At 49.5% G+C, this 27,371-nt stretch overlaps 1 long non-coding RNA gene across 2 annotated transcripts; it reads right to left on the bottom strand.

The window, feature by feature from the left end:
• Positions 1-213: 213 nt before the first annotated feature.
• LOC125701816 (uncharacterized) lies at positions 214-21,382 on the bottom strand. 2 transcript variants are annotated; one of them, XR_007380368.1, is made up of 5 exons: positions 21,282-21,382; positions 5,104-5,257; positions 3,228-3,348; positions 2,671-2,955; positions 214-1,171 (listed from the first exon to the last, which is right to left on the bottom strand). It is a non-coding gene; the product is annotated as an uncharacterized LOC125701816 (long non-coding RNA). The 2 variants fall into 2 exon arrangements; XR_007380369.1 differs by having other exon boundaries at positions 2,878-2,955.
• Positions 21,383-27,371: the final 5,989 nt, after the last annotated feature.

Raw genomic sequence — 27,371 nt, 5'->3', positions numbered from 1 at the left:
GCACCCTCCTCTTTTTGGCACATCATTACAAAGAAGCAGCAGCCTGAAAACCTGCCTTGAAAAGCACAGCTCTGCAGACATGGGGCAGTCAAAACCACTGCATCTCAGGAGCAAACATCAGAACCCAGAGAGGCAGAAGGCTGGAAAACCCCATGCTGCACTTCGTTATAGCACTGCAATGCCATGTACTGCAAGCCTCACTCTCCTCTCTATTACAGGCAATGAACTCATTCCCACTGTGTGAAGATGATGGGGCAAACAGAAGCACTGAAGGCTGAAACACATTTATTTGACACTATTAGGTGCACAGCCTACAAGCCCAGCATTTCTCCATCTGAGCAAAGCACGACCACTTCTTTAAAACAGTCTCTAATGCTAGAGCTGCATTTTAGCATTAATTTCTTCTCCTAGACAGACTTCAATCTCATTAATTTTAAGACACTCTAAGCTCTCTTTAGCCATCTCTAACATAATTCTCCTAACTTAAGATACACTAGATAGAAGTAGCCAATCTCATTCGTAATTGTATATATGGCCAGCAATTCAAATTCACTTCCCCTGATTTAGTGTCCTATTTGTATTCTATCAATAAATGAAGTTCTCACGACCATACTTAAATAGAAGCAGCACTATGCTCTGATAGCCAAAGCCAGCAAAAAAATTTCATCACCAAACCAAAATGTCTTGTAGTATATGATTCTTTGACTTATTGTTCTCTCCTCTTCACTGCACTTGAATATTAAATGTTGTATTAATAGCTCACTCTTAATTATCCATGAGTAATGTACTACAACCAGGAAATTAATGGAGGAGAGCACCACAAAAATGGGGAAAAAAAAAAATCTCACTATCCCCGATCCATTTTTGAATAGCCTATGAGAGAAGGGAAGGCACACAGCCTTGAACATGTAATTCAGCGCTGGACGTCACTGCTGCAGAAAGGTGTTGAGATCAAACCAGTTCCCACCACAACACCGCATGCAATAGGGACAATTTGGAGATGCCCCATCTGCTGATGAACCAGTGCATGGCCAGCGATGCCTCACCTCACTAACATCGCAGTGTAGGTCAAAATATGCCTGTCCCATAAGCTGACCATCATGCAGAAGGTAATGCCCTTGCTTCCTCTTCTGCCACCACCAGACCTTGATCCACAGGAATCTTTCAGGATCTGTGGAAGCAGAACCAAAGCTTTTTGGAGTTTCATTCTTGCTGACAACAGTGCAGGACAGACAGGTGCTGGCAGGCAGACAGACTGACTCTCTGGCTGTAAGCAGGACAGCCCACAGTAGTCGGCCATGCCCCATGCCTGGAGGTGCCCCAGGCCATGGATGGGGCCTTGGGCAGGAACCCACAGCAGAGGGTTGGGGCTGAGTGACCATTAAGGTCTTCTCCAACCTAAGCCACTCTATGACGGGGTTCTATGGGATAGCTCAACCTGCTTTACAAATATAACAAATGCTTTCTGGAGCACTGAGATGCAGCCTCACAAGGGCAGATAGCAATCAGCAGAGAGGATGTAATGTTCCCTTATTGCCCAGGGAAGGAAAGTGCTGCAAAAGTTGCCTGTATTCCAACACAGCACAGGAATCAGAGCTCTGGTATTCTGACCTGCTGCAAACTTTGTAAGAGCTCATTCACTGAACTGTTCTGCGCAGGGAAGAGAATTAGTTACTTTGTCTCTTACTCAATAAAGGCATTAAAAAATTAACAGGCCATTACTGAGTTTTCTTTGCATTTTCTGCCTATTACAGTGTTATTTAATGAGTCGAGGCTCTGCTCTGAACTCAGCACTGTTGCTGCAAGGAACCTGTTGCAGGTTTCCCATTGGGGAGGAGCCAGGTGCAGCACAGCCCCTCTGCTGCAGTGCCCAGGTGCCGCAGCATCCATCTCCATGGGCTCAATCCCAGAGCTGCTCCAAAAGAGTGAAATGGTGAAGTGCCTAATTAAATATGTGCCTCCCAATGCCAGAGCTCTGCAGCAGCCATGAATTATGCAGCGGCTCACTTACATGTCAGCAGGATCACAATATTGATGAGTTATCCCGCGTGTAATCTGATAAAAACCAAGATAAACTCAGCAAAAATTGAGTGTAATATGATCCTTTCCTTTCAATAAACAATTTCCAGCACAGCGTTCGGATCGTCTCCGCCGCGTTCCTCTCTCTCTGGGCTCTCTTGTCACCTTAGGCAGCCTAACACAACGGCTCCTCAATATGGCCTAATACCGGCATGAATAAACAGCCAAGCTGGCTGCATTAACCTACAAGCTGTGAGACAGTGCTGGGTGTCTGTTAAACACTACCTGGGGGATATTTTCATGCCATATGGAATTAGAGGCTAGTGCTTTCAATAATGCTGGTGCATTCCACAAGGTCTGCTTTTTGGCATTTAGATTAATGCTGGAGACAGGGAGGAAGAAGTTGCCATGTCTCGCACTGACTCCCTCTTCTCCGTCTGAACAAATGACGGATGGCAGAGTGCAACTCCCACTTGGAAATGCTTTCCAACGCTCGTTCAGACCCCAGGTCCTGACTCTGGCTTCCATAACAAGCTGACTGCTTTATAATCCCAGCCCAGATGCTTTTGCTACCCTGGGAAAAGTAACTCAGTTCCTCCTTTAGTTGAAATGCATCTTTACAAGAAATACTTTGAGGAGAGGGGAAGATACCTGGCTCTGGTCACCAGGCATGTGGCTCCAGCAGAAGCCTGAAGGCTAAGGGAGGGCTCTTGTTTCAGCATCAGTGTGTGTCTCCCAGAACTCCAGGGGGACGGCACTACCCACACACCATTGCTCCCTGATTCTACAGGAACCAAGGCTGCCCATGTTCAGAACAGAAGCAAAGCCAACAAACAGCCAAGAAAGCCAGCAGCACACCTGAGAGCTCTTCCTCAGTCTGGGGATGCTCATCTGGCTGTCCTCAGCATATCTTGCACAGTGCCCTCGTACTGCCAGCTGCAGGAACGAAACAAAACTACCATTTCATTAACAAGAAGCAGGAACAAGGGGTGAAACATGGACAACAGATAGAAATGCTGCTCAGGAAATGGTGGGAATGCCAAGTGGGAAAGCAAGAGGTAGCAGCAAGCCAGGGAGCTCCATGTGCCCCACACGAGAGCAGGGAACAGGAGGAGCAGGACAGCAGGGACCTCCCAGGAACAACGGCCACCCTACACAAGCAGGGCACGGGGAGCAGCTGTGGGGATGGGCTCTGAGTTACCAGCTACCTGAGGATGCCTGTGAGCCTCATCATCAATGCTGAGCTCCATCAGCCCTGCAGATAAAGCTGTGGGGAGAGCCAGGCACGGCGCTGCCTGCAGACGCCTCATTTCACAGTTGTGCGTCTCTCTGCGAGCGAGGGAAAGAAACTTTCACAGTTTTACTGCTTCTCAAATATTTTAATGCAAGCCATTTGGCGTAATATTTTTCAAAAATGGATACCAGCATGAGCTACATGCACATTAGCAAATGTCTCTACATTAGTATAAATACAAGAAGCAGAAAAGCACAGTCTGACTCCTAATCCATATGGTTATTCCAAATAGATTGCATGGTCTTAAACCTTGGCTTATTAGACTGAATCTTACATATGGAAAGAATTAAAATGTTGGATTTACAGTGCAGGCTAATCAGGACATTTAACTTACGATGCCCCAAAAGACCCAGAAGGTCAAAGCTCCCCAACACCTGAGCGCAGAGTCTGATCCAGCTCACACTGGTGTAAAGCAGGCAGAACCCGCGGCACAACGCTGTGGCGTAAGGCAGGGCAGGATCTGACCTCCTGCACTCCATGCAAGCAAGCTGCAAAAAGGAAATGCCTCATTTCCCACCGACTAGTCCATACAAGCCCACAGACAATAGGGCCAAGTGTGCACTGCCGGCAGCGTTCCCATAGAGGAGTGCTGTCTGGCACTTGGGTTGCTTTGCTGAGAGCCTCGGTATCTGAAAAAGCCATCAGCATGCCTGTTCCTTCACTTAGAATAAAAGGTCACTTCAGGGCTCTTAGGGGTTTTCGGGTTGGTTTTTTTTTTTTTTTTTTTTTTTTTCTCTTCCCTTTTTGTCCAAACAAAAGAATTATGTTGATTTTTTTTTTCTTTTTAAATACTTTGCTCTGAGATCACAAAAGCTGTTAAAAGCGAGGTATGATATCACCATTAGCAAAGCCAGAACACACGGGAAGCTGGATCTAGATTACTTACTTCTGCTAATTTATTTCTGGACAAGGCCAGACTCATCTCCGCTGCTTTTCTGCTCGCCTTTCCACCAGCACAGATGCAAGCACCCTGACCTCCCCCACCAAAGAGCCTCTTCTGCAGCAGCCTGAGCCTTGCTCCCTTTGTTTTTTGCATAGATTAATTCTGCTGATGCTGTTCTCATGCCAGTCAGTTGCCTTTTTATTACTTCTCTAACTACAACTTCCCCCAAAGTTGTTGGACTTCTGAACTTGGAGCAGTGACAGAAGAATACACTGATCCCCCCACTTGCACACTGCTCTGTCTGCTCTTGCTGGCTGACATCTCCCTGCAGGGATCATTTCAGATGCTGTCTGCTGTTTACTTGCTTTTCCAATGTTGGTTTTTTTGTTTTGTTTTTTGTTTTCCTTTCCCCATGTGAAAAGGAGAAAAGTTTTATTATGAGCAGATTGTAAAGGAACAGGCTTCAGGAGCAGCATCATGGGGCAGCGTTTCCAAGCAGATACAGCAGCATGCAATAGTCGGGATCAGGAGGAGCTTCTGCTGCTGCCCCATAGAACACAAGTTCTGCAGGGAGGAGTAGAACTGGAAAACCTAGGCACCCTTATTGCAGCATTTGGGAAACCTGCACAAAGCCATGATGGGAGCACCAGGCTCTGCCACACAAGGTTATTCTCATTACCCTGCTGCAGAGGCACGACGTGGCTGTGAGGCTCTGGCAGCACTTCGCTAGAAGAAAAAATGCAGACTGCTAGAGGTGGAAATCTTTTTCAAACTCTGCATTTCTTTTCCTTAATCTGACCAAACTGAAGCTGAAGCAAGCCTGACATGCCCAACCATCTAAAAAAAATGGGAAAAATTAAAGAAAAGAACCAAACAACTTCCAGTGATATCTGAGTCCACCACTCACCTGTGCGCCGGCGATGCACTGATGTCAGTGTACTGCTGCTCTTACTGCCATCACAACTGCTCAGTTGCAGAACCTTGGGCACCAATGCTCTCACACCACCAGCTCTCCGGATGTGCTCCAGCCCGGTTCCTGTGCCTCCATCCCACCAGAGACCCTGCAGAAAGCATCGTTAATCAGCAACGCTCCCTCTCCTGCAGGGTCACTCAAGGCCCCTGTGGAGGCGGGAGAGGAGAAGATTTTAATGGCATCAGAGACCCTTTAATGATTACGTCAAGTGGCGAGTCGTTTATTAGTCTCCTTAGCTGCCTGAAAACGTAGGTAGTGAAAGACTGGAGAGCAGCATTTAATGGCTCCTTGCTGCCCATCGCAGGACGTGCACTGCATGCCAAGGCTCCCACCAGCAGCACTGGGAGCAGGGCCCCTTCCTCAGCCAGGCTGGGAACACAGGAACCAGGATGGGTCTCCCCAGTTGCTCTGTGCTGTGGCTGCGACAGGAGCATCTTCCTTTTGCTGAAAGCACCGTCGGATTTGGCTGACAGGAGACGCAATGGAATTTGAAAAGGCTACAGATGGATAGCCACGCTCAGGCCAGTTACACCAGCACTGAAAAGAGGTCTGCAAAAATACCTATCAGGGAACCGTCTTGCACTAACTACAGCTTAATTGCCAGCTCCTCTCTCCAGCCTCTCATTACAGAGGACTGGAGAAAGATGGGGAGCGCGTTCACCTTCTGCTTTTCAAGGAAATGATTAAACTTGGATCAGCTTTTCATCTTTCCCACAAAAAAAAAGTGCTCTGTCATCTTGTGCCCGCTCACCTCGGCGAAGACGAGATGACATCTCTGGCTAAAGGCCAACAGTTCTGCACCTCCTTGTCACTTTTAACAAGAAAATAATCCTGCAGAAACACTTGAAAAACAAATCGGTGTTGACACTCCTCATCTGCTAGGTACATTTTATGAAAGGAAAGAAATACTGCATTAGCGTTTGACCCCCTCACCTTCTTGACATTGGAAGAAAATAGAGAGGCACTCAGAAAAGCTGATGCTGGAATAACAAAATAATGGGAGCAGGCAGGAGCCCGCATGGCCCACGGGCTGCACAGCGAGCTGCCGGCCGAGCTCTGCCTCTGGGAGAGGAGAGCTGGAGGCTCACTCCTAGAGAAGGGGCGTGCAGGACATCTCCAAAAGGCTTTTCAGCCCTGCAAAGCGGGCTCTGTGCTCAGCACTGCGGCCTCCAAATGAACCAGCTGCTGTGCTCTCGCTGTGCAGCACCTCGTGCCTGCTCCACTCTCACACTGCCGCATGGTCCTCGGGGCTGCTTGCACTCATAAAGAAGGCTGTGATCTGCACTGCTCTGCACGCTCACCAAGGCATGCCCCAAGCTTCTGGCTTCCGTAGCTTGCAGACAGCAACAAGCCAGCTTCCCCTGCTCCCAGTACTGCTGGCTGCCACCTTCCATCTGGGCACAGCTCACCCCATCGTTCTGCGGCCGGAGCAGAAGTTACCAAGAAATAAAACTGGGCTTCATCTCCCAAACAGCCAGATGTGTACTTCATGAGTACACAACTATCACAAGGCACACCTGCCCTTCGGACACAGCACTCAACCTACTCCGTGTGCACAGCACCAGATGGTCTCTTTGCTTCCCAGCGTGGCCAGGCGGTTCTGCTGCCACCACGACAGCACAAGTCGCTGCCTGTAGGAGGTGGGGGCACTCCAAGGAACTCACAGAAATATTTTCCCACTGGTAGCTGTCGGCCTGAGCTAATGCAACATGACACATATCTCACTATGAACAATGCACTGACATTCAAAGCCTGTTTGCCATGTTCAAAATCGTGCCATTGTCACTGGAGTGTGATTAGAGGCAGTTGGATACATTTCCCCTCTGAGCTCATTTCAAGCACCCCTTTGAGATGCCTGTGCTGTGGAAGACCTGGCATTCCCACCGCAAGACAGCTTTGTAAAGGTAGTGTGGTGCCCATGGTGATGTTGGCTGGAAGCACGAGGGCAGGGAGTGAGGAAACTCCTGCAAAGTTGCTCTCCATTAGTATGCATGCTTGCCGGCTGCAGCACATCTCACAAAGGACCGGGCTTCCCATATCTGCTCCCCTCCTGGAAAGGCACTGCTAAATGCGGGAGCAGGAACCAACTTCTTGTGCCAACCCCTCCACTCAGTGATGTGCACCGAGGAATGGCTCTCACAGCCACCACAGCCCCCCAGCACCCACCGCCTTCCCTCAGCACTGATGAGTCACCATTACTCATTTCCTACCCGCCTGCACAGCCCCTGTGCCTCGCTCAAAGCACACATAGCTCCAGCTGCTAGGTCTGAGAGCACAAGGAATGGAGGTGTGATCTCAGGTCATTGGGTTGTTTACCGCCATGTGCTGGACAGAATGTGTTTATATATTACAACAGGTTTCTGTAAAGAAAGTGCATAAATAAAGCAGGAGGCCTCTGTAAGCAGAACACCCTGATCATCTGTAGCCCTGCACCGCCACATGAGTGGCAGGTCATGGAGCCCAAAGGGGGTGAGAGATGCATAACCCAAAGCATAAACCAAAAGCACGGGAGCTGCTAGCAGGCACACTCACTACCATCAAGCCCTGGACAATTGTCCCTGCTCCTTTCCTGGTTTTTCAAAGCAGGCCCCTGACAACATCTCTGTGCTGCAGCCAATCTCAGAGCAGGGCCAGACCTGCACCCCAGGCCTCTGGCATGGCATTGGCAGGCAGCAGAGATACCTCAGCCGCTAACCTGCACGTGGGGAGGAAGAGTTGGGTCAGTGGCACATGAGAAGTCATCATCTGCCCCAAACAGCACCATATCCTGACACAAAGCCTTCAGACAGTGGCTGGTAACACTGATGGTCCTTCCAAACTGAAAAAAAGCAACGCACAGAGCCAGCACTGTGTCCCAGTGCCCAGCAGCACGCTGGTGTACGGTGTGGCACATGGGAAATCCCTGCGACTGATTCCCTCTGGGCTGCAGGGGAGGGAGAACTCAGCAGAAAGCACCGCCTGGATGCCGAAATCCTGCAGCCTGCTTGCACCCTGATTATACAACAGCATTACACAACGTGGCATTTTAGCAGATTGCATAAGAAGGGTCAGGCACACCTCGAAACCCCAGAGCTGCTATGCATGCTAGAACAGCCAACCCACTGCTGCCAACCACTCCCTGCCTAGCCAGGCTGCAGGACGTGCAATGAGCACCACAGTCCCACGCAAGATGGGCCCACAGCCCACATTGATGGAGCTGTGGGTGTCGCCGTGCACTGCAGACAGTGGGACCAGATGCCATACAGGGGTCCCTCCTGATCCAAAGTTCTATGCTGCTCACGCTGTCCAGTCCCTGAGAAGGTCTGTCCTTATCCCAGGCTACACCCAACCTGTAACAAAACACAAATATTTCCCTACTTGCCAAGGACTCTCATTAACTGATACCATTTCCTGAAGTTCCTGATCTTGATCTCTACTTCAGTGAGTTTCTAGCTATCAGTACCCAGCAAACATAGCACCTTGCATACCCAAACACGTGCCACCTCCCAGGCAAAGGACTTTGGGGCTCCTTCTTGATGGACAAAGGAAAATGCTTCACTCCCTAGAGAATTTAAAGTCATTTTTTTCACAGAATCATGGGAGGATGAGCAGAAGCTTGATGTCATCAGTAAATTCCAGTCTCCATTACAGAAGGCAGCATTGCATTCACCAGTGATTTATAATTTCTACTTTGAGCTGCTAGAGAAAGTGAAAGCACAGAAAGGTGTTCCTGTACCACAGGTTTAAAATTCTAGTCTCCATTTCAACAAAATCCACTTGAGTACATCCCAACGTGTCACAAACCAGGTGTCTACAGCACAGCACATGGGGAGAAGCTGCTGTAAGGAGGAGGTTTGAGCTTCTCCATAGCTGCTAAATCTGTTCTTTCTGCACCCAAACGAGATGCCTGCAGCCTGAGCGAGGATTTATGATATGGGTAAGCTCTGGAGTCTCCTCACTCTGCAAGGAAGTTCAAGGAAATAAAAGGCAATTGCATTAGTGAGCTCAGGTTTTCTGCCTGGGCTCTGATGGCAGCAGGTACCGAGATGGCTCAGCTGCCTGACCACAGCCAGCAGCATCTGCACAAGGCAGGAAGGAGTCCCCTTTGCAATGTGCTACATGTTTAATAATCAAGCAGCCTCACAGAAACATGACAGAAATATGCTGTTTGCTGGTAACCACCAGGAGAAGCTCCAGGTAATTACGATAAGGTTCCTACCCCAAGCACTCCCTCCCCCTGCAGCCAGGCAGGCAGCAGCACATAGCAGTGACTCACCTGGCTCTGCTCCGCTGCAGGAACCCTAGTGTCTGCACAGCGGGTGGGCACTGAGAACCAACCACCTGGGGGCTGGGAGCCTGCCCTTGGGCTTCCTCATCTCCCTGGCTGGCATTAGCACAGCTGCACCCTGAGAACTCCGCACCCAACAGCACGTTGGCCTTTTTCACAGCTGTATCCCACTGCCAGCCCGCTCCCTTTTTCTTGCAACACTACTAACCAAATACTGCAGCTCTGATCTAGACTAATAATTGAAAACAACTTCTAATGCCCTTCTTTGTGCTACTGTCCGTGCTGCTCTTGGTGACCGCAGGCCAGTTACACTGCTATTCCTCATTTATTTCTTCTCTCATGCAACAACTTCAAAAGGGCCGCTGCAAACTCTTCCTGCAAGAAAAGACAGTAGCCAAACTCGGCTCCTAATAGCCTCGTTTCCTCTCCTCCCCCCAAACATAAATTGTGAAACTACTAAAGTTGGCTGAAAATAATGATAACTGACAGATGCTGGGTTAAATAGGCCACAGTCTTTCCCTCAGGCCTAATTTAGACCGGATATCAAAATGATATAAAATATCATTGCTTGCCTTCATTCCATCAGGACATCTGCAGACAGACTGCTATTAACTCTTTCCTAGGAGTGTTGACTTTGTGCCAGCACTTGGACAAAAAAAAAAAAAAAAAGAAAAGTGTTTTACCTGATCTCTTCCTGCTCTAAAATACTGCTGGAGCTCAGGTGCTCCCCAGCAAAGACACAGAGGCTCAGTGCTCAGCTCAGCACCAGGCAGTGGAGAAGGCACTGCTGTGGATCTCAAGTGCCGTGCAGCGTATGATGGGTCAGATGCCAACAAGAGGCCAACAGCAGGAGCGATGCAGACCTTGAGAAGGCTTTCAAAATAATAGAATAAAGGGAAAAATGGATATTTTACACCCTTTTTCAGACAGATATTTGATTACGCTTCCTAAAAGTCAACATCTCAACCAGTGATCCTGGAGCTAATGTAGCTTGCATCGCTGCACTTCTTCCACCCCACACGCCAGCATCCAAGTTTTCATTTCAGTCCTTCGCCACGCATTGGTTTCCAAAGAACACTGGATATGAGCTGATGCCAAACATGCGGCAGCCTGAAGACAGAACCCAGAACCTGCTCACTTCTTATCATTGACATTCATGTGTCTGGTGGGGGTTCCTTTCAACTAATTAGAATAAGACATCTAAAAGCTGTCCTCAGAAATGGCTGAATCACCCACCTCTCTCCTTAGTTGGAGTCCATGCAATTGGTTGCAACTAGCACACAGTTTGAAGTCAAGCAGGAAGAGGCCCAACAAAAAAAAAACAAGATGCCAGCACCATTAACCCTCTTATTGCTGATCCCAGAAGGACCAGAGGAGCAAGCACAGCAATCTGCTCTGAGCAATGCCTTGTTCAGGAACTTCTGCAACAAAAACCATCGTGACAGGTCTCATGTCAGCACCAATGCTCCTATTCTTATTTTCAATGCAGCTTCCTGTGTATTGGAAGCCATCATAACTTACTTCTAATTTACCCAAAGAGAAGCCTCTTTGTCACACCAATAAGCTCCTGAGCTGGTTGCACACATCACCTGCACGCTGTTGGAGCTATAATTTATTAGCCTTCTACAGGGACAGCTGAAGGAGACACACGAGGATAAAACCCAACCAATGCACACTAACAAAGCTCTACAGCTATGAGCAATTAGCAGTGATTGTTCACACAGTCATTAACTATGTTTTGCACGGATAAAAAAAATTTGCTTGTAGGCAGGCCAGCAGTGACGTGGTACAGCCCTCCACCATCCCTAGGTACCATCCATGGGATTCCCTTTGAAATACTGTAGCAATTTGCTCTCAACACAGGTTTATAGCAAAAATGAGTGCCGGTGGGTGTTAGATGGATGCAAGCAGCATCTCTCTCAATACGTAGCAGCACTGGTGGTGCAGAAGTCAGATCTGATCTGTGGGCATAGCAAAAGGGCAGAGCAGTGTGTGGCTGCGTGGTCAGGCACATCGTGTGTCGGGCTGGAGCTGCAGCAGCAGTGTTGGGTCTGCCAGCCTCGGCCTCGTGCTGACAACCACCAGTACTACATGTACAGCAGAGCACAATCCTCACTTCTGCACTTAAGGACACACGCAGCTCAGACAGCTTACGACATGTAATTAGAGACTGTATTTTAATGAATATGCACAAGGGGGCAGAGTCAGAGTTGTGCACCTGAGGTTAAGTTTTGCATATTTTAACTTTTCAGTGCTCAGCAGTGCAGTCTTGCTTCATTAGCCTGACCTTCTGCATCTCGTTTCCTAGGAGGCTTTTTGGGTCTGTTTCTTCTAAAAGGAAAGAGGAAGCTCTCAGGAGCGTTCTCTTGTCTCCAACCCAAAGCACCTGAGCCCATCCCAGCCAGAGCTGCATGCAGTGTCTGCACCACCCCAGTTCATTAACAGGGCTGTCTGAGACATATAACTAAATGCCTCAGGTTTAACCACTTATAAATTTGCCAAGGGTTAACTGATCAGACCCCAATTTTTCTTGGCAAATACATCAGGCTGACAACATATCGATTTGAAAAATTCATTCAGATCTACCCAGTTATTTCTGAGAAATAGTTCCAAGGTACACTTTCCATCTCTTCCATTCTCATCGCTTTATTAATAACGTTCTGGGGGCAAGAGCGCATCTCTGTGTCCTGAAAAAAGATTCAAGATGTGCTGGGCAGCCCCTGCAGCCCATCCCTGTGTCCCAGCCCAGCAGCTCAGTCAGCCCACAGAGCAGTCACAGAGTGGTCTCTCCTCTCTGAGCAGACAGAGCAAGGCAACAAACTATTTCATTTTTACTATTTGTATTTGACCTTTTTATATTGTTTGCTTTTTCCAGCATAATCTCTTAAGAACATGACTCTGATGATTTATAACAAAAGAATATCTCTATAGTGGGTGCCTTGCAAGACCTCTCTCCTGCTGCTTTAGAGTGATTTACTTTTGGATTAGCCTCTGATAGAGAAGGGCTCGGCTGACGATTTGCCCTCGTATATCAAAAGGGAAATCCTTAAGACATCACTATAAAACAGCAGGAAAGAGCACCTGCCTGACTCATAAACTTATATGATGTGGTTTAGTCAGATAGGCCATCTGCTTCCCTTACATACCCATATGTCCTTCGCTGTTCCCTGCTACCTCACAGTTAACTTCACTGATTTTCCTCTTCACTTCTGCAAAGCTGAAATAAAAAGAAATGAATCGAATGATGGATTCATGCAGATGGAACAAGTGGCCACTGTCTCTGCCGCCTAGTTGATGCAATAAATAATGACAGTGAAGATGAGGAAACACACATCTCCTCATAATTAGATCCACGTTATAAACATAATGTGCCCCATCTCACACCTGCGTGGCTCAGCTGCATCAGGTGAGGCAGCCCTGCTCCTCGCTCCTGGCCCAGCCTCTCTGCTCTGGGGCAGGCAGAAGGTTGTCCAGCCATCACCACCACCACGCTAACTTGGACCAAGGAGAGCGCTCTTTTTCCCAGGGTAGGAAGATCCTGCCCTGTAATTACTTATTGAGAGATTTACAGAGCCAAACCATCACCATCAATAACCATGAATTAACTTTTCTTCCAAGGACTTGCCCATTTCCCTTCTGAATCCATTTCAACTTTGGCTTAGCCGCAGTAACGCAGTGAAACACCACGCTATAAAACTCACAAACCCACTAACTTCATTACACCCCAACTTGTGACCGCACAAGCACAGCGATGCAGAGATTCACAGAAGGAATAGCAGTGAGTTGGCCTCGCGTGCTGCTGCCCACTTGATTCACACTGCAACCTGTGCAGTAATTCCAAATGAAAAATGCATTTGAAGCAAATGTAATCAGCCGACAGGTAATGCACAGCCAGCAAAACAGAGGCCTGGTGCCAGCTAGGCAGGATGCAGGGAGCTGTCAGCACGTGCTGCAGGGCCTGCTTACAGTCAATGTACAAATTTCCTACAACCAAGGCTCAGGGTGCTCATTTCTCCCCTCTGCAACAGGGTAAAGCAGGCAAAGGTTTTTCCAGCTCTCTGGAGAGCTGCCTATAGCCTACCACAGAGTGGATAAAAACCTGCATAAAAAGACCACCCAAGGGACTGGGAAAAGCGGTCCCCACAGAGGCATTTTGTTTAGAAAGGCTGAAGCACAGACAATTACCCGAGGCAGAAAAACAACGGCACAAAATCTCCCACCCTGTGCTCTCAGAGCACCGTTCCCAGCAGCGCCTGCAGCTGAGAAGCCACCATGGGAGGATGCATAGAGAATGTGTGTGTGCAGATGTGCACGCTGGTATATGCCCTTATGGAAAGGCAGGGAGCGTACCAGGCATGGCAAGCAGTCCCCTGCCCAAATACTTCACACTGATTTCCCCCTTAGAAATCATTGCTCATTAACACTGTTGAGCAAACAACCTCGATCAAGCAGCCCATCTCAAAAGACATCCACTGATTGCAATGCTCTGGAACCAGCTCACCAGAAACACGTCCCTCACCCCAGCCTGCCCCTAACAAACACTGACAGAGACGGTCTTGCACAACAACGGGTGAGACACCTCCCCGGGCACTGCCTCCCCAGCCCACACCTGTCAGCCGTGTGTCTGTTTGTCCTTCCCTGTATCCGTGTGCCCATTCACATGTGTCTGCATGTCCATCCCTGTGTCCACGTGTCTGTCCCACCAGCGATGGGGATGTGGGACAGCCTGCAGACAGCAGGGCAGGGCAGGACGGGCAAAGCTCACTCGCTCCGCTCCCACCAGCATCCAAGGACATCCTGGAATTCAGAGAAATTAAAAAGTGGAAAAGGCATCACATTAACCTCCTTAATTTTTCATTTCTGACACAGATTGTTTTCTCCTCGTTTCAAAGAATTTCAAGCTAATGTCTGGAGGGCAGAAAAAATCCATTTCCCAATACGCCTGCTGCAGCTTTTTCACCAATCGACTGCCCTTCCTGGTACAATCACTGGGACATTGATTTTTTTTTTTTCCTTTTTCTTTTTTTTTTTTTCTTTTTTGCTAGAGCATCATCCAAAAATCTATCAATGCATCTTTGAAATAAATAAATAAATAAAACACCAGCACTCTAAGACAAGCTGCTTCCTCCATCCTTTAGCCCCAGTGCTACAGAAAACCCATTGCCCAGTGCCTACCCCAGCAGCGTTGGCCACCCAGGGCTGGGCCACCACTGCTGTGCCCTAGGGCCACACGGAGGCTCTGCCCACTTCTCTGCTCCCTGATGTGGCTTAGGACACAGAACAGCAGTGGCACAGAGCTCCTCTGCCATCAAGCTGCCCAGGGTTGCCCATACACAAAGCTGTGGTTCTGCTAGGCATGGCAATAACTGCCTCCTATCACTATGCTAAATAAACAATTCACTCAACAGTCTTGGCACTTATTAAGCACCTGGGAGAGAGGCTGCCTTGTGTTGTCCAAAACACTCTTAATTACTGTTTAATCAAGATCTCTTCCCCTCTAGAAGAAGAAAAAAAAAAGAAAAAAAAAAAGCGGAGGCAAAATATTTGCATGTATTTTCCACTGCAATCACATTACACATCTCTGTGACAAGCAAATTCTTGGCAATGCTTCGCAGGAACGCGCTGCCTGTGCAGGAGCATCGCAGCACAGCGTGCTAATCCAAATAGCCCGAGGTCTCCCCTTCCCTAGGTAAGGGAAGAAACCAGGAGGATTTCCTGGCACATGGACTAATGCTATCAAATGCTTCTTTTATTTGTTGTTGACACATGTATAGCAGTTGAAGAATCGCTAAATAACCTTGTAATATCTTGATTTATGGATTATTCTTCCATATGAGTAGCACACGGTAAGGACAGCACGTATCCATCCCCACATTATCTCCCTGCTGGAGCACTGACTGCTGCACACACCCATGGATCCCAGGCCATGAGTGCTGCATGGGATGCCCAATCCCTGCTGCCAAGTGCCGTGTGGGCACAAATCTCACAACTCCTGCAGCTGGATTTTCCTCTGTGCAACTCCTGCAGGCAGATGAGGAGCGTGCCCAGCAACCTGAAGCTGTGCTTCCAAGGGACGAAGACATGGAGCAAGCAGAGCCCAGCGGACAGCATGGCTGCTCCATCCCAAGCCCAGGAACCAGTGCTGGTGATGGATCAGTGATGACACGTGACTTTGCATTTTGACAAAGGCTATTCTTCCTGCTTAACCCAGAATATCAGGTTAAATCATCCCATGGGATGTTTTGAGAGGTAAAACATCTCATCCACACTGTGATGTGAACAAACTGTTCTCCCAGAGCTTCCATTCCGTTCAGGAGATTCAAAGAGCTTCGTAATGATGAGCTCTGGGAGAAAGGCAAGAGCTTGCAGAAGAGCTGGGCACAGCAGTTTGTTCCTCCAGGAACGTGTAAGCAAGCTCTGTGTATAAGGATCCGAGTACACATTAGACACTGACTCATTTTCCCATTTTAATGAACGACTGAATTTCTTTGGTTTCTCTTCCCCATCCACTGTACAAAGGTCACCCACACACGGACAGCAGCAACTGGACACACGCACGTCTGTGCTCACGTCACAACTGCCTGGAGTTGTACAGCTGAGCCTAACAGCAGTCTCCAGCTCCAAAATATCACACAAATTCTAACCTGAGCCTGTTCTGGTTCTCAGATGCAAGCCAAACTAGTTCAAGATCATCTCCGTTCTCAGCCCACTTACCAAATAGATCTCATGGCAAGCATGTGCTAACTCTTGATCTGGGGAACACGTCCAAGGAAAACAGCTGCTCGAGGCTCTGCTGAGAACAAACACCGTGTGCTAAAGGAGTCCCCAGCCTGACACCCTGAACTCCAGCCCGGAGGTTTAAGTGGGGACAGACAAAACCCAAAGCACGCTGCCTTCTGAGTGCCTCCGAAGGAAGCCCTGTGTCCACAAAGTCCTGTGTCCTTTGTCCTGTGTCCTTTGTGTCCACAAAGAGGGGCCTGTGGCAGCTCGCAGCAAACCCGGCCCAGCGCAGTCCTTTGCAGTTTGCACGTCCCAAGAGCAGCCGCACAAACCCCATGCACTGAAGCCCTACAGATGGAAGCGCCCACCCTGCAGCCCCGCACAGAACGGCGGCGCTGCCCCAGGCACGCTCCCAGCTGGACACAGAGGGGAGCCTGAACCAGCACGAAGGACAAACCCCCCCCCATCAAAACCTTGGAAGGGCTTGAAATGAACTTTCCCAAAGAATGGGAACAATTCGAAAAACAAAATAAACGTAAATCTTCCATTCAAAAGCTGGGAATGGAGCCAAGAAAACCAGCCGGGCGAGGGGTTAATGCCCTGCCCAGCCCTCTGCCTGATGCTCCCTCCACTGCTGCTCCACAGAGCTTCCTTGCCTCACGGAGATGCACACCTCCAGCAACGGCCGCCTGCTGCTCTGCCATCAAATGAGAATTATTTCACATCTTTCCAGTTGTAAAATTAGCAACTGGACTTCATTGATTTCTCCCTCCCTACCTCTCTGAAAAGCCAAAATTTTGAGAACCTACATAAAAGACGACAGAAACCAGTTTGGGTCCATGGCACGAAGAGCTGCAAGTGTTTTTTGACAGCTCAGATCCAGATGATTTTAAAGGTCACTTGTTTTCATGTCCTCCTTTCCTCCTCCTATCTTGGAGCACCAGACACCATGAGAACAGCCTTCCTTGGAGTATTTTGCCTGGCCTGCCAAGGTGCCAGGGGTCTTCTGAGAAAGCTCACATCCAGGCAGCAATACCCCAACATCTCATCAACACGCAAATCCCCACCTAAAGCCAAAATCTGGTGTAGGAGACATGTGTACAGTTCCTGCTGAACTCACAAGAGGATTACTCTGGGCCTGTTTAGCAAAGTCCTAGCACAATAGTGCTGTAAGGCCCTTAATTACACTGTGCTTGAGCAGCATTCCTTGGCCCAGTAAAGCACACCAGCAGTATGAAACATGAATGCTGGCCAAGCTTTGTTTCCCTGTTCCTGTCTCCTGAGCCCACAAGGAACATCTGGTTGCCTTCCTTCCATTGCAGAGGGTGGGCATGGGTGGGTCCCACTGACAGCAGCACAGCTACAGCTAACAGCACACCCAGCAGCCTATTGATCAACACAAGACAAGGACGTGCTTGGAGAGGTGCCTGCAAGAGTTTTGCCATGCTGGCAGCAGAAGCAAGGGACATAGAAATTAGGAGCTGCATGAATGTAAGCATTGCAAAGAAAACCAGTATAATGGCAGATAAAAGACATTTGACCATAGCTTGCAGGGAAAGTAGTCAACTGTTTCCTCGCCTCTGCAGACAAGTGAGGAACCGTGGCATTTGGCTGTAAGACACCTCCTGGGCTCTGCCAGGACATAAGCACCCATTCAGTCGGGCTTTAAGCACAGTACAGAGGGTCAACTGCAAGAAGGCAAGAAACTGATTTGAATGGGAAGGCACGGCCATAAAGCAGCAGCCCAGCACTCCACAGTCTGTGCTTGGTCTTAGAAGGGCTCAAGCACTCTCTTTCACAACAGTTTCACAAATAAATACCCTGCTTGCCTACAGCAGACAGACCTGGCCAGTTTGCAAGGGACATTAACTAGGTAAAACCCACATCACCAAAGTAGATAAGGATCCCCTCTTGCACCCAGAGCACTGCGTCACCAGAGCAGCTCCTATTCCAGTGGGCTGGTGCTGCAGGCTCATTCCTCCTCTTTGGGAGTTGGGTAGGTGCTCCCTGGCATAGATGAAGACAGCAACAGGGCACGCACTAACCCTAACCTTACCCTAACTCAGGAAATGAAGGAGCTTCATCCCCGATGGTTCTCCCACAATAATCCATTTAATTCCATATAGGCAGTTTGTCTGATTTGAAAGCCGGAGCAGAATTCAAAGTAAGGTTTCAGGACTATGGATTCTTGGGAGACAGCAAGTTCCAGAAAGGTTGGGATTTCAGCTGTGTGCCTGCCTCCCTTCCCGCACTGCTTCTTGCGTGCCACATCTGCAGGGGCGCAGCTCTCCCATGACCACAGAACCATTGTGACTGGGTCAGCAGGCAAACACCCAGGCCTGCTGTGCCACACTGGAGCAGAGCTCTCCAGGGCAATGAAAGGCACTGCCACGGCACACACCAGGTCACCAGTGGCACCAGGCCCAGTCCGCAGAGTGAGGGACCGGCCAGCAAGCGGCACGCTGGTTGCAGGCTCTGCAGCTCCACGCAGCTGAAAGTCCAGCACAGAGGGAAGCCTGGATTAGCTCCTGGCACTGTAGGAAGTGTGATAATAGCAGAAGCAGAGCAGCAGGCAGCAATTGTGGAGCCTGAGCAAAATCCCTTGTTTTCACTGGCTAGTTCTGGTTTCATGTTTCTGATCTTTTAAACATCAGGCACTCCCCAGCCCTGGCCAACAGCTCCCTGATGCAGCACTGCTCTCTGCCAGCAGCTTGACCTGTGCCAATAGGTTTCCTGCAAACTGCCAGCTCCAGGCTGGAGCAGAGGCTCTAACCCTGCTGCACGCTGACTGGCAGCATCCCTCAGTAGCAGAACAGCTGGGCTCAGCTCCCTGGAGGGAAGCAGCAAAAGCTCGCTCCCCCAGCCAAGTCTCACAACAGACAAAGCTACTTTTCCAAATGCGTCTCTGTAAGCAAACCCACAAGTGTCAAAGCAGGTCAGATGGAACATGGGGAGCACTCTGCACAAAGGGGGGACACGAGGGCAGAGGCAACCAGTGCCAGCCACGGGTACTAACATGTGCTCTGCTTCCATCCCAGCCCCTTAACCACACACTCTTTTCCTGGCTGTTAAGGCAGTCAGTAACACAGAACTGCCTGTCTCCTCTTCCAAAGGAGGTAAAAAAAGGGAGCTTGTGGAAAATAAATCACCCTCTGCAGCCTGGAAAAAGCTGGGCATTGTGAAGGCTGCAGAAATGACAAGAGGTCATGTGGGCAGGTGAAGGGTTAACAGGTGGAAGTCAATGCCCCTCTACCAGGCAGCCAATATTGCTATCAATAAATTATGCATCAGCATCCACTAATAGTGACCTAGCAGCCAGCACTATTTAAAACAAACCAATCAATGGTATTAACATAATCCCCGGGAGAAAACAAGACACCACATGCTGTGCTGGGACAGGAGCAGACCAGGCCAAGGAGAGAGGGACCTCTGGCCAGGGCAGCACTCAGCCATCCTGGAAGGAAAGGTCTCCATGCTGAAGGGACAGACGGAGCTGCACCATAGCCAAAAGCACAGAATAGAAACGGCCATGCACAGTGTGGTCCCACATATGGCAGCAGGGAGCAGGGCTGGCAGCTGCTGCCCTCTGTCCCAGGAATCGCTGACACCAGGCTCTGCCCTATCTGTCTTCTGCAGGGGAGCTCCCATACGTGCACCCTCTGCATCTATGGGGTTTATCAGGCACCACTGCTTCCAAACCATAAGTGAACTCTGCAAGCATTCAGGGCTTTGAGTCTGGTTACCTGAGAGGTTCCAAAGAAATGAGAAGTGCGCTGCTGGGAGGGCAGCACTCAGACAGCAGCATCAGGTACAGCCGGGATGCAGTGCCAATGAGCACATGGCAGGAGCAGGCATAGATCTCCTGGTTTCTTCTGATGCTCATAAGTGATTGTGAAGTCCCTGAAGCTGCTTTACCAGAACTTCACTTTGAACGATCGATTCCTCTTCCTCCAGCATAATTAAACGGAATAAGCTGCCAAGTAAGCCTACACTCTCAAAACGGGGAGCACAGACATACAATCCCATAACAAGCTGTGTGCAGCCCAGCATTCCAAACACCTGCACACAACAGTGAGCTCTCTGCTTGCACACCCCACATGTGATGCAGTGCTTGGTGCTGCAGTTGGGGCACACACCTTCCCCTGCCCCCGGGGCAGCTGGAGACACAGGATAGGAGGGACCCCTGCCCTGCCCTCACTGCTGGGCCCCAGGAGCACGGCTCCTGCCCGCAGACACAATGGCTCTCCAGCCCATCCATATAACACGCTTCATGTGCATTCTCCATATTAATAAATGGGGAAAGAAGGAACCATAAATCTATGAACTGCCAATTTGCACAGGACTAGGTCTTTTACTGGCTACGCACTAGCACCTTTTACAGCCCATTAATTACTTTCTCTAATAAAGTTTGACAAAATGATAACTTGCCCATGAAAAGTGTTGTAATAAATACATTTTCTCTAACTTTCAACTATTCTTGCATGTCTGCCTCATAAACCCCTCCCATGGTTCAGCAGCTTATGGCCTACCTGTGTTTTTCAGCCCAGAAGGAACCCTGGTGTGACGCTCCTGCAAACAGGACAATAGCACTGATGCCATCCACACCTGGTGTGTGCAGTTCCCCAGCTAAGCACGGCCTGACTGGACACAAGAGGACCTCCTGCTCCCCAGCTGCTGCTTTTTTCCTGCAGATTTGAATCACTGCTTGCTTGGCAGGAATGAGGTACCCCATAAAGCCCACACTTAACACAACTCTCTTTGTTCCTCATCTCAGGTCACACCAAAATCAGCTCAAAACAGCAGCACTGGGGCCACTCCTAGAGGTGAGGTGCTGAGCACTCGCTCAGCAGCCCTGGGCTGAGAAGATCAGGTCCAAGGCATCACACTTCCCTACCTGACCCTCAGCCTACTCACTGTATTTCCTCATTTACACAAAGGCACACATGAGCTCAGCAGAGAACACAATGGACAAAGCTGTTCTTTTCTAGTACAGGAACAGGAAGCAATAGGCATGCGTTTGCCCTTCAATAATTCCAAATTATAAACTGTTTGAAGACTTTGTTATTACTCAGAGCAGCACTAGAGAACTGACTCACCTCTGGACATAGGAATTCAGATCTCTTACCTTACTGCATCCATTCTCTCTACCCAGGCAACAGAGACATGCACCAGGACCAGGGATTACCAGCACTGCCAGGTGTGTGGGTGCTGTGCTGCACCTGACAGCAGGTTTCTTTCCCTGATTAATTAGCTGAGCAACTCTACTCTGCCCAATAAAATCATCACCCCCCCCCCCCCCCCCCCCCCCACACACACACACACACACACTGAGCAGTGGCATGCAGTGAAAATTTATGATCATAATTTAAAGGCTGAATTCCCACTGTCAGTACCTGTGCCACAGAAATTACTCACTCCTCTGATATTCAACTGTTGATTTTGCTGGGTTATATGAAGCTGGAAGCACCCGAAGTGGAGCCTGAGTTGAGCAGATAGAACACAAGATGCGGAGACCTGTGGCACCACAAACTGAAATTTAACATCAGACATATAAATTGAAACCCTTTGACTCAGAGGCCCAAATATGAGGCAGGCTGATTTCAGAGCAGTGGTTGTAACAGTACATCCCAGTCCCTGTGCAGGAGCTTGTCAGGATTTCTGATGGGCGGGTGAAAGGAGTGGCGTGCATTTGTATGCAGAGCAAGCATTAAGCAACAACAGTAGGAAAAAAAAAGAACACGTTTATCAGCGGGGAGGGGGGGGGAAAGGGAGCACAAATGTTCTCACTCATTTTCACTCAGCCAGCTGAAGCTCTAAGTCAGAACGGTGGAGGCTGAGGATCTGTTTTCTCTCATTGCAGCAGGCAGCCCCATACCTGAGCCAGGCACCCAGCAGGGTGATGCTGCCCCACAGCTCACACTCCCTGCAGTGCCAGCACGAACCTGGCAGCCCCAGTGCTGCTCTGCACACCTCAGCCTCCCCAGGTTTGCAGTCTTTGTGTTGGTGGGGCAGAGCTCCCACACTCCCCTCCCACCCCTGGGCTGGGGCCGTTCAGACCCTAAGGGATTGGTCCTGGCAGAATAATTTCCTTAAGGATCAGACACAAGGAGTTTGGTAATGGGAACTGAGGGTACGGCCATGCAGGGAGCTTCCCCCTGAGAGCATGAGTGGAATTCATTGCAAAGCTTTCTTCAGTATAGGTCTCTTATGTCCATCCAGGACCCCTCTGATGATGGAAGAAGAGTGCACATAAAAATTCACATGCACAATTTCGATCATGTGCATTTATCTGTAGAGATGGCCCTTTTTTTGCCAAGATAATGTCAGAAACTCTACACAAATCATCACAATTTACACTCTCCTCCTCTTTAGTATAAGGCAGAGTCTGCCAAATCAAGGGCTAATATATCACATTATTTCTAGTAATCCAAGGGCTGCCTCCTGCCAAATGCTTTATGAAATACCTATGTCTTTGATTCATTGTTTTCCTACCTCACCTTGTGGGTAGCAAAGCTCTTCTCCCTCCTCGTACAACTCCCGGCTGCATCACAGCTCACAGTGCTGCTCGGCAGCGCCAGCCCTCCTCATCTCCAGCCAGGATTAACCCCTCCCATGACACTGCAGGGCCCAACGTGTTGCAGTAAGACCTTGCCACGTTTTTTAATTATTACTATTTTTTTAGGATAGTTTTCTTTCTCCTTCCAGGGTGAACACACTGCCCCAGTGCTGCAGCTGATGCAGCCTTTTACCATGTGAGGACCAGGCAGAGCTCAGCACAGCTGTGTCTCATCATTGCAGTGATGCCTTCATGTGCTGCAGCCCAGCATGTTCCTCTTCACCTACATCGAGCTCACGGCCCTCCTGTTCTGGTTGCACAGCACTAGATGATGATTGCACAGGCAGCTGATGATTTATGAACCTTCTGGTTTTGGTGCAACAGCCCACAGAGCAGTTGTAAGGAGGGAAAGCAAATGCACAGAGCAAACACTGTGCTGCTCCCTGCAGAACACAACCACAATACCAAGCATGTCCTGCCAGCACTAGGATGACTAATTCCTTGGGAGGACACCAGTCACTGTAGGAAGACCTGAGCAGCTCTTCTTTCACAGCTTTAAGCACTGAAGCAAAAGCAAGTCTGACTAGCCAGTCTGTGCCCCAAATGCCCTGGGGAGGTCTTCAAAGTGCCATTTTACATATCAAGGACAAAAGACATGATAAAGCAAACTGCAGGAAAATGGAGAGAGAGGATGTGAGGGTCCATGTCCCTGAGCAGACAGGGGAGGCTGCAGCTGGAGCTCAGGCAGGGAGGGAAGTGGAGCCATCCCCTGCAGAGCAACTGCAGGCACCCAGCAGCCTGGCAGACCCCATGGCAGCACCCCTGGAGCAGGATTCCCTGCATGCAGCCCAGGCTCTGTGTCCCATTGCTAAATCTTTAAATGCAACTTCCTCATCTTTCTCAAGGGGCCACAGCTCCCCATGTGTTGTTTTTTTTTAAATTATTATTATTTTTTCCTTCTTTTTTTTCTAAAGCACAAAATTTGATCTCCATGCGCTCTTCCCATCACAGCCCATCATGGTGGGACTGCTCCCAGGCTGACACAGAGCACTCCTGAGCAGGAGGAAGGCACTTAGCCCACTTACAGCCTTCTTCAGGGGAACAACCTCAGACTCCTTTGCAGATCAGAAAAAAAAGGGGGATTTGCTTTACAGGAAGCAAGTCCAGGGCCAGAATCTTCCCTTGTGTTTCACGTTCAGTATAGCAAAGTCTCCTCTGTTCATTATAATCTTCAGTGTAACTTCTGCTCCGCAGCTCCTTTAATCACATCAGATATGGGAACAGAGAAATTTCATTGTTCCTTGGCCACGAACAATGCCGTTTGTGGAGCCATGAGAAAGCACAAGATGGAAATAAAAAAGGCGGGCTCTTGTTTCCCCCATAATCTCTTCTCCAAAATGACAAAAGAGGGTTTTGTATAGAGAAAATTGTCACATACAGAAACAAAACAAAAAATAGAGCGTGCGAGCTGGGACCACTTTCATCTGGAGAGGCACCACGGGGAGATATGCCAAATGTGATTCATTTTAACAAGGTTGGCCCGCAGAGCCCACGGTCAGCCAGGAGGGTCGGGGAGTGCTGGGATCACAGCCTGCCTCGTTAGAGGGGCATGGTGCTGCAGCAGGAGAGGAGCTGATGGAAAAGGCCAGGCTGGGGGTGTGGGTGTTTTTTATTATTTATTGCTAGTTCAGCCTGTGCACCGGCTTGTTTACAATGGAGTAATTAAAGTATATAAACAGATACGGAGGTTCTTGCTCTCCCATCCATAACGGGCAGCTAGCAAGGATTAACTGCATGGCCCTTTGGGGATACTCTTCCCCTACACTGGCACCTGAGCAAATACCCTTGAGCTGCTGAACAGCTGTTTGTAAAGCAGCACGATGCTGGGCTGTAACGTCGCACAGGCACTCGCGCATTGGGGACTGGCCCTCCTGCTCCCCCAGCTCTGCAGGTAGAAGAAAGGCCCAGATCGATAGAACTGTGAGACCCTTTGAATGCAATCAATGCAGCTGAACAAGCGTATAAGTCCCGGTGTCATCACATTATTTATTCCCCAACGTCCCTATCCTGCTTCAGCCAGAAAGCACACACAAATACATTTCTTCCCTTTGGTTTGCAGCATGCAAATAAATCAAAACCCCAGGTTCTGCTTCCCAGCCTACTCCAGGATTATGAACTGCTGGCACCAAGAGCTCTGCTAAACGTGATCAGTTTGCAATAAGCAGATAATAGGGTGGTGGCACTGAGACCCTGAAGCCAGCTCCCTTTCTTGCAGGCAGCTCCTGTGCCCTCTCATCTCGCAGGTTCTCCTCCTCCACCTCTCTGGGATGCCACTGTATTCACTGACTTCCTTTAAGCCATTGTTACACAGTTTATTAAACGCTTTAAGAGTTGGAATTTGTGCCCCAGGAGAACGAGCTGCAGAGAAAGAGCTCGGCAGTCCTGGTGGCCTCATAGAACCAGCCAGATGTCACATCCAGCCCCAGCAGGCGCCTGCATGGAAGCAACGAGGGCTGCCCCCCACCGTGCTTCAAAAGAATGGGTGAGAGATGGGCAAAGGCCCACCACCACGCTGCCCTCCCTCTATGGGGAAGCAGAGCCGAGCTGTGGCACCAATAAACTGTGGGGCACAGCAGGAGACAGCCGTGAGCCCAGCAGCCGAGCCACCTCCTGAGCTGAACACAGAGACACCAAGTGGGCAGAAGCACGGGGCTGCTGTGCTGGCACCAATGCTGCTCAACTCACAGCTCAGGCAGGCAGGTGCCTCCCTGCAGAGCAGGGCAAAAGGCACTGCTGCAACCCAGCAAGAGGAGCAGTGCACTCTGGCTTTCCTTCCCGCATCCACTACAGCGCAGTGCACACATAGAAGGAACCTCAGGCTGCTCAAAGAGAGGGCACAGACCCTGCTTCACACAAGTCCCAGTTTGAGACCTTGAAAACCCCAAGCCAGGCACTGCAGAGAGCGAGAGGAGGAGGGGACCCCCTTGGGGCATGAGCTCCATGGGCAGCAATGGGGACTCGGTAACAGTCCCAGCATGGAGACACTTCATGAGTCCACAAGCACCCGCCGGGTCTTTCTTAGCTCTGCTTTTACATATGTTAAAGTTCAGTTCAAGTGTCTTACTGCATAATCATTGAAGTAAACCACAAATATTTCCTAAATCCAGCAATGCTAGGAAGCTAATTTTCAACAATTGTGGGCTGCACGCATGGTCCATAGGCAGCCTGCCACACAAAGTCCTTCCACCCGCTGGCCAGGCTCCCTGCTCCCTGCTCACTTGCAGAAGCAGTGCATGCAGCCTGGACTGTGCTCAGCACTGTACAAGCACCCCAAGGCCTCCTGCGAACATCGCTTGCTACAGTGCCAACACCAACCAGAAGCACTGTGTACAGCATGCACAACATAAATGAAAGTTTTCTGTTCGTTGCTTGAAGGCTCTGAATCACAGAATGGTTGGAGTTGGAAAGGACCCCCAAAGGCCGTCTGTTCCCACTGCCTGCAGTGCACAGGGACACCCACAGCTCCAGCAGTGCTCACAGCGCCGTCCCCTGAGCGTGGCTGTGTGCAGGGATGGGGCAGCACCAGCTCTCTGGGCACCCTGTGCAGTGCCTCACTGCCCTCAGTGTCAAAACTTCCTTACATCCAATCTAAATCTCCCTTCTTTGAGTTTGAAACCATTTCCCCTTGTCCTATCACAACAGATCCCGCTGAAGACTCCCTCCCTTCTTTCTTACAGCCCCTTCAGATACTGGAAGACCGCTTTCCTCTGTCCCCGGAGCCTTCTCCTCTCCATGCTGCACAGCCCCAGCTCTCAGCCTCTCCTGGTAGGGGAGCTGTTCCATCCCTTGGGTCAGTTTTGTGGCCCTTCTCTGGACACGCTCAGCACGTCTGGGGTCACTAGTCTCCATACCCTCCATGGAGGCAGCATCGCACACACATCACACGCATTTGCTTTCTCCAAGTTAATCCATATTTCCATCTCTAACCAAATGACGCCGTCTCGTTTGCTGAACGAGCCAAAACTGCGGTTCAAAGCCACTCGCAAATGAGGTTATTTAGGATTCTTAACCAACACCGTTAACTAAATCCCTAACACTGTTCATTATGCTTCCCATCTCCAATTTACAAAAAGGCTGTATCGATCTTGCCCCTACAAATGCAAATCACGCTGACCAGAATCCAAACCCACACACGCAGAGGGCTGTGCCCCCACACCCCGTGTTGCTGCAGCAGAGCCGAGAAGGGGACAGCGTGAAAGCAGCCAAGGAAACAACTTCAAATAAAGCATCTGATTAAGGAAGAGGTGGTAAGGCTGTGTCGGTTCTGTTAGACCACAGGCTGTGTTCCCACAGCTCTGCTGCCACTGGAACCTGGCTGAGCAAGCAGGTTTGCATCCCACCTCGGCACAGTCACCCTGCTGCACGCCTCTGCGTTGCCATTTGTTATTTGGGCAATGAAGCGGAGGTCTAAGGAGCAATATATTTTTTAGCTGTGGTTATAGCTTGGAATTAATGATCTTCCCACGAGTGCTGAGCTGGCCTGACATAGAAGCAGCATTTTCCATTATCTGATTGAGAAAAATATAACAGAAAACCTCACTTTCAAGCACAGAGCGCAGGTATCCTGAGAATACCAGGAAAACACTCCAATCAGTTCTG

This window comes from Lagopus muta, chromosome 17, assembly GCF_023343835.1.
Source record: "Lagopus muta isolate bLagMut1 chromosome 17, bLagMut1 primary, whole genome shotgun sequence".
NCBI classification, from domain to species: Eukaryota; Metazoa; Chordata; class Aves; order Galliformes; family Phasianidae; genus Lagopus; species Lagopus muta.
Note: the sequence above shows the minus strand (reverse complement) of the source record. Positions and strands in the feature narration are given on the sequence as shown.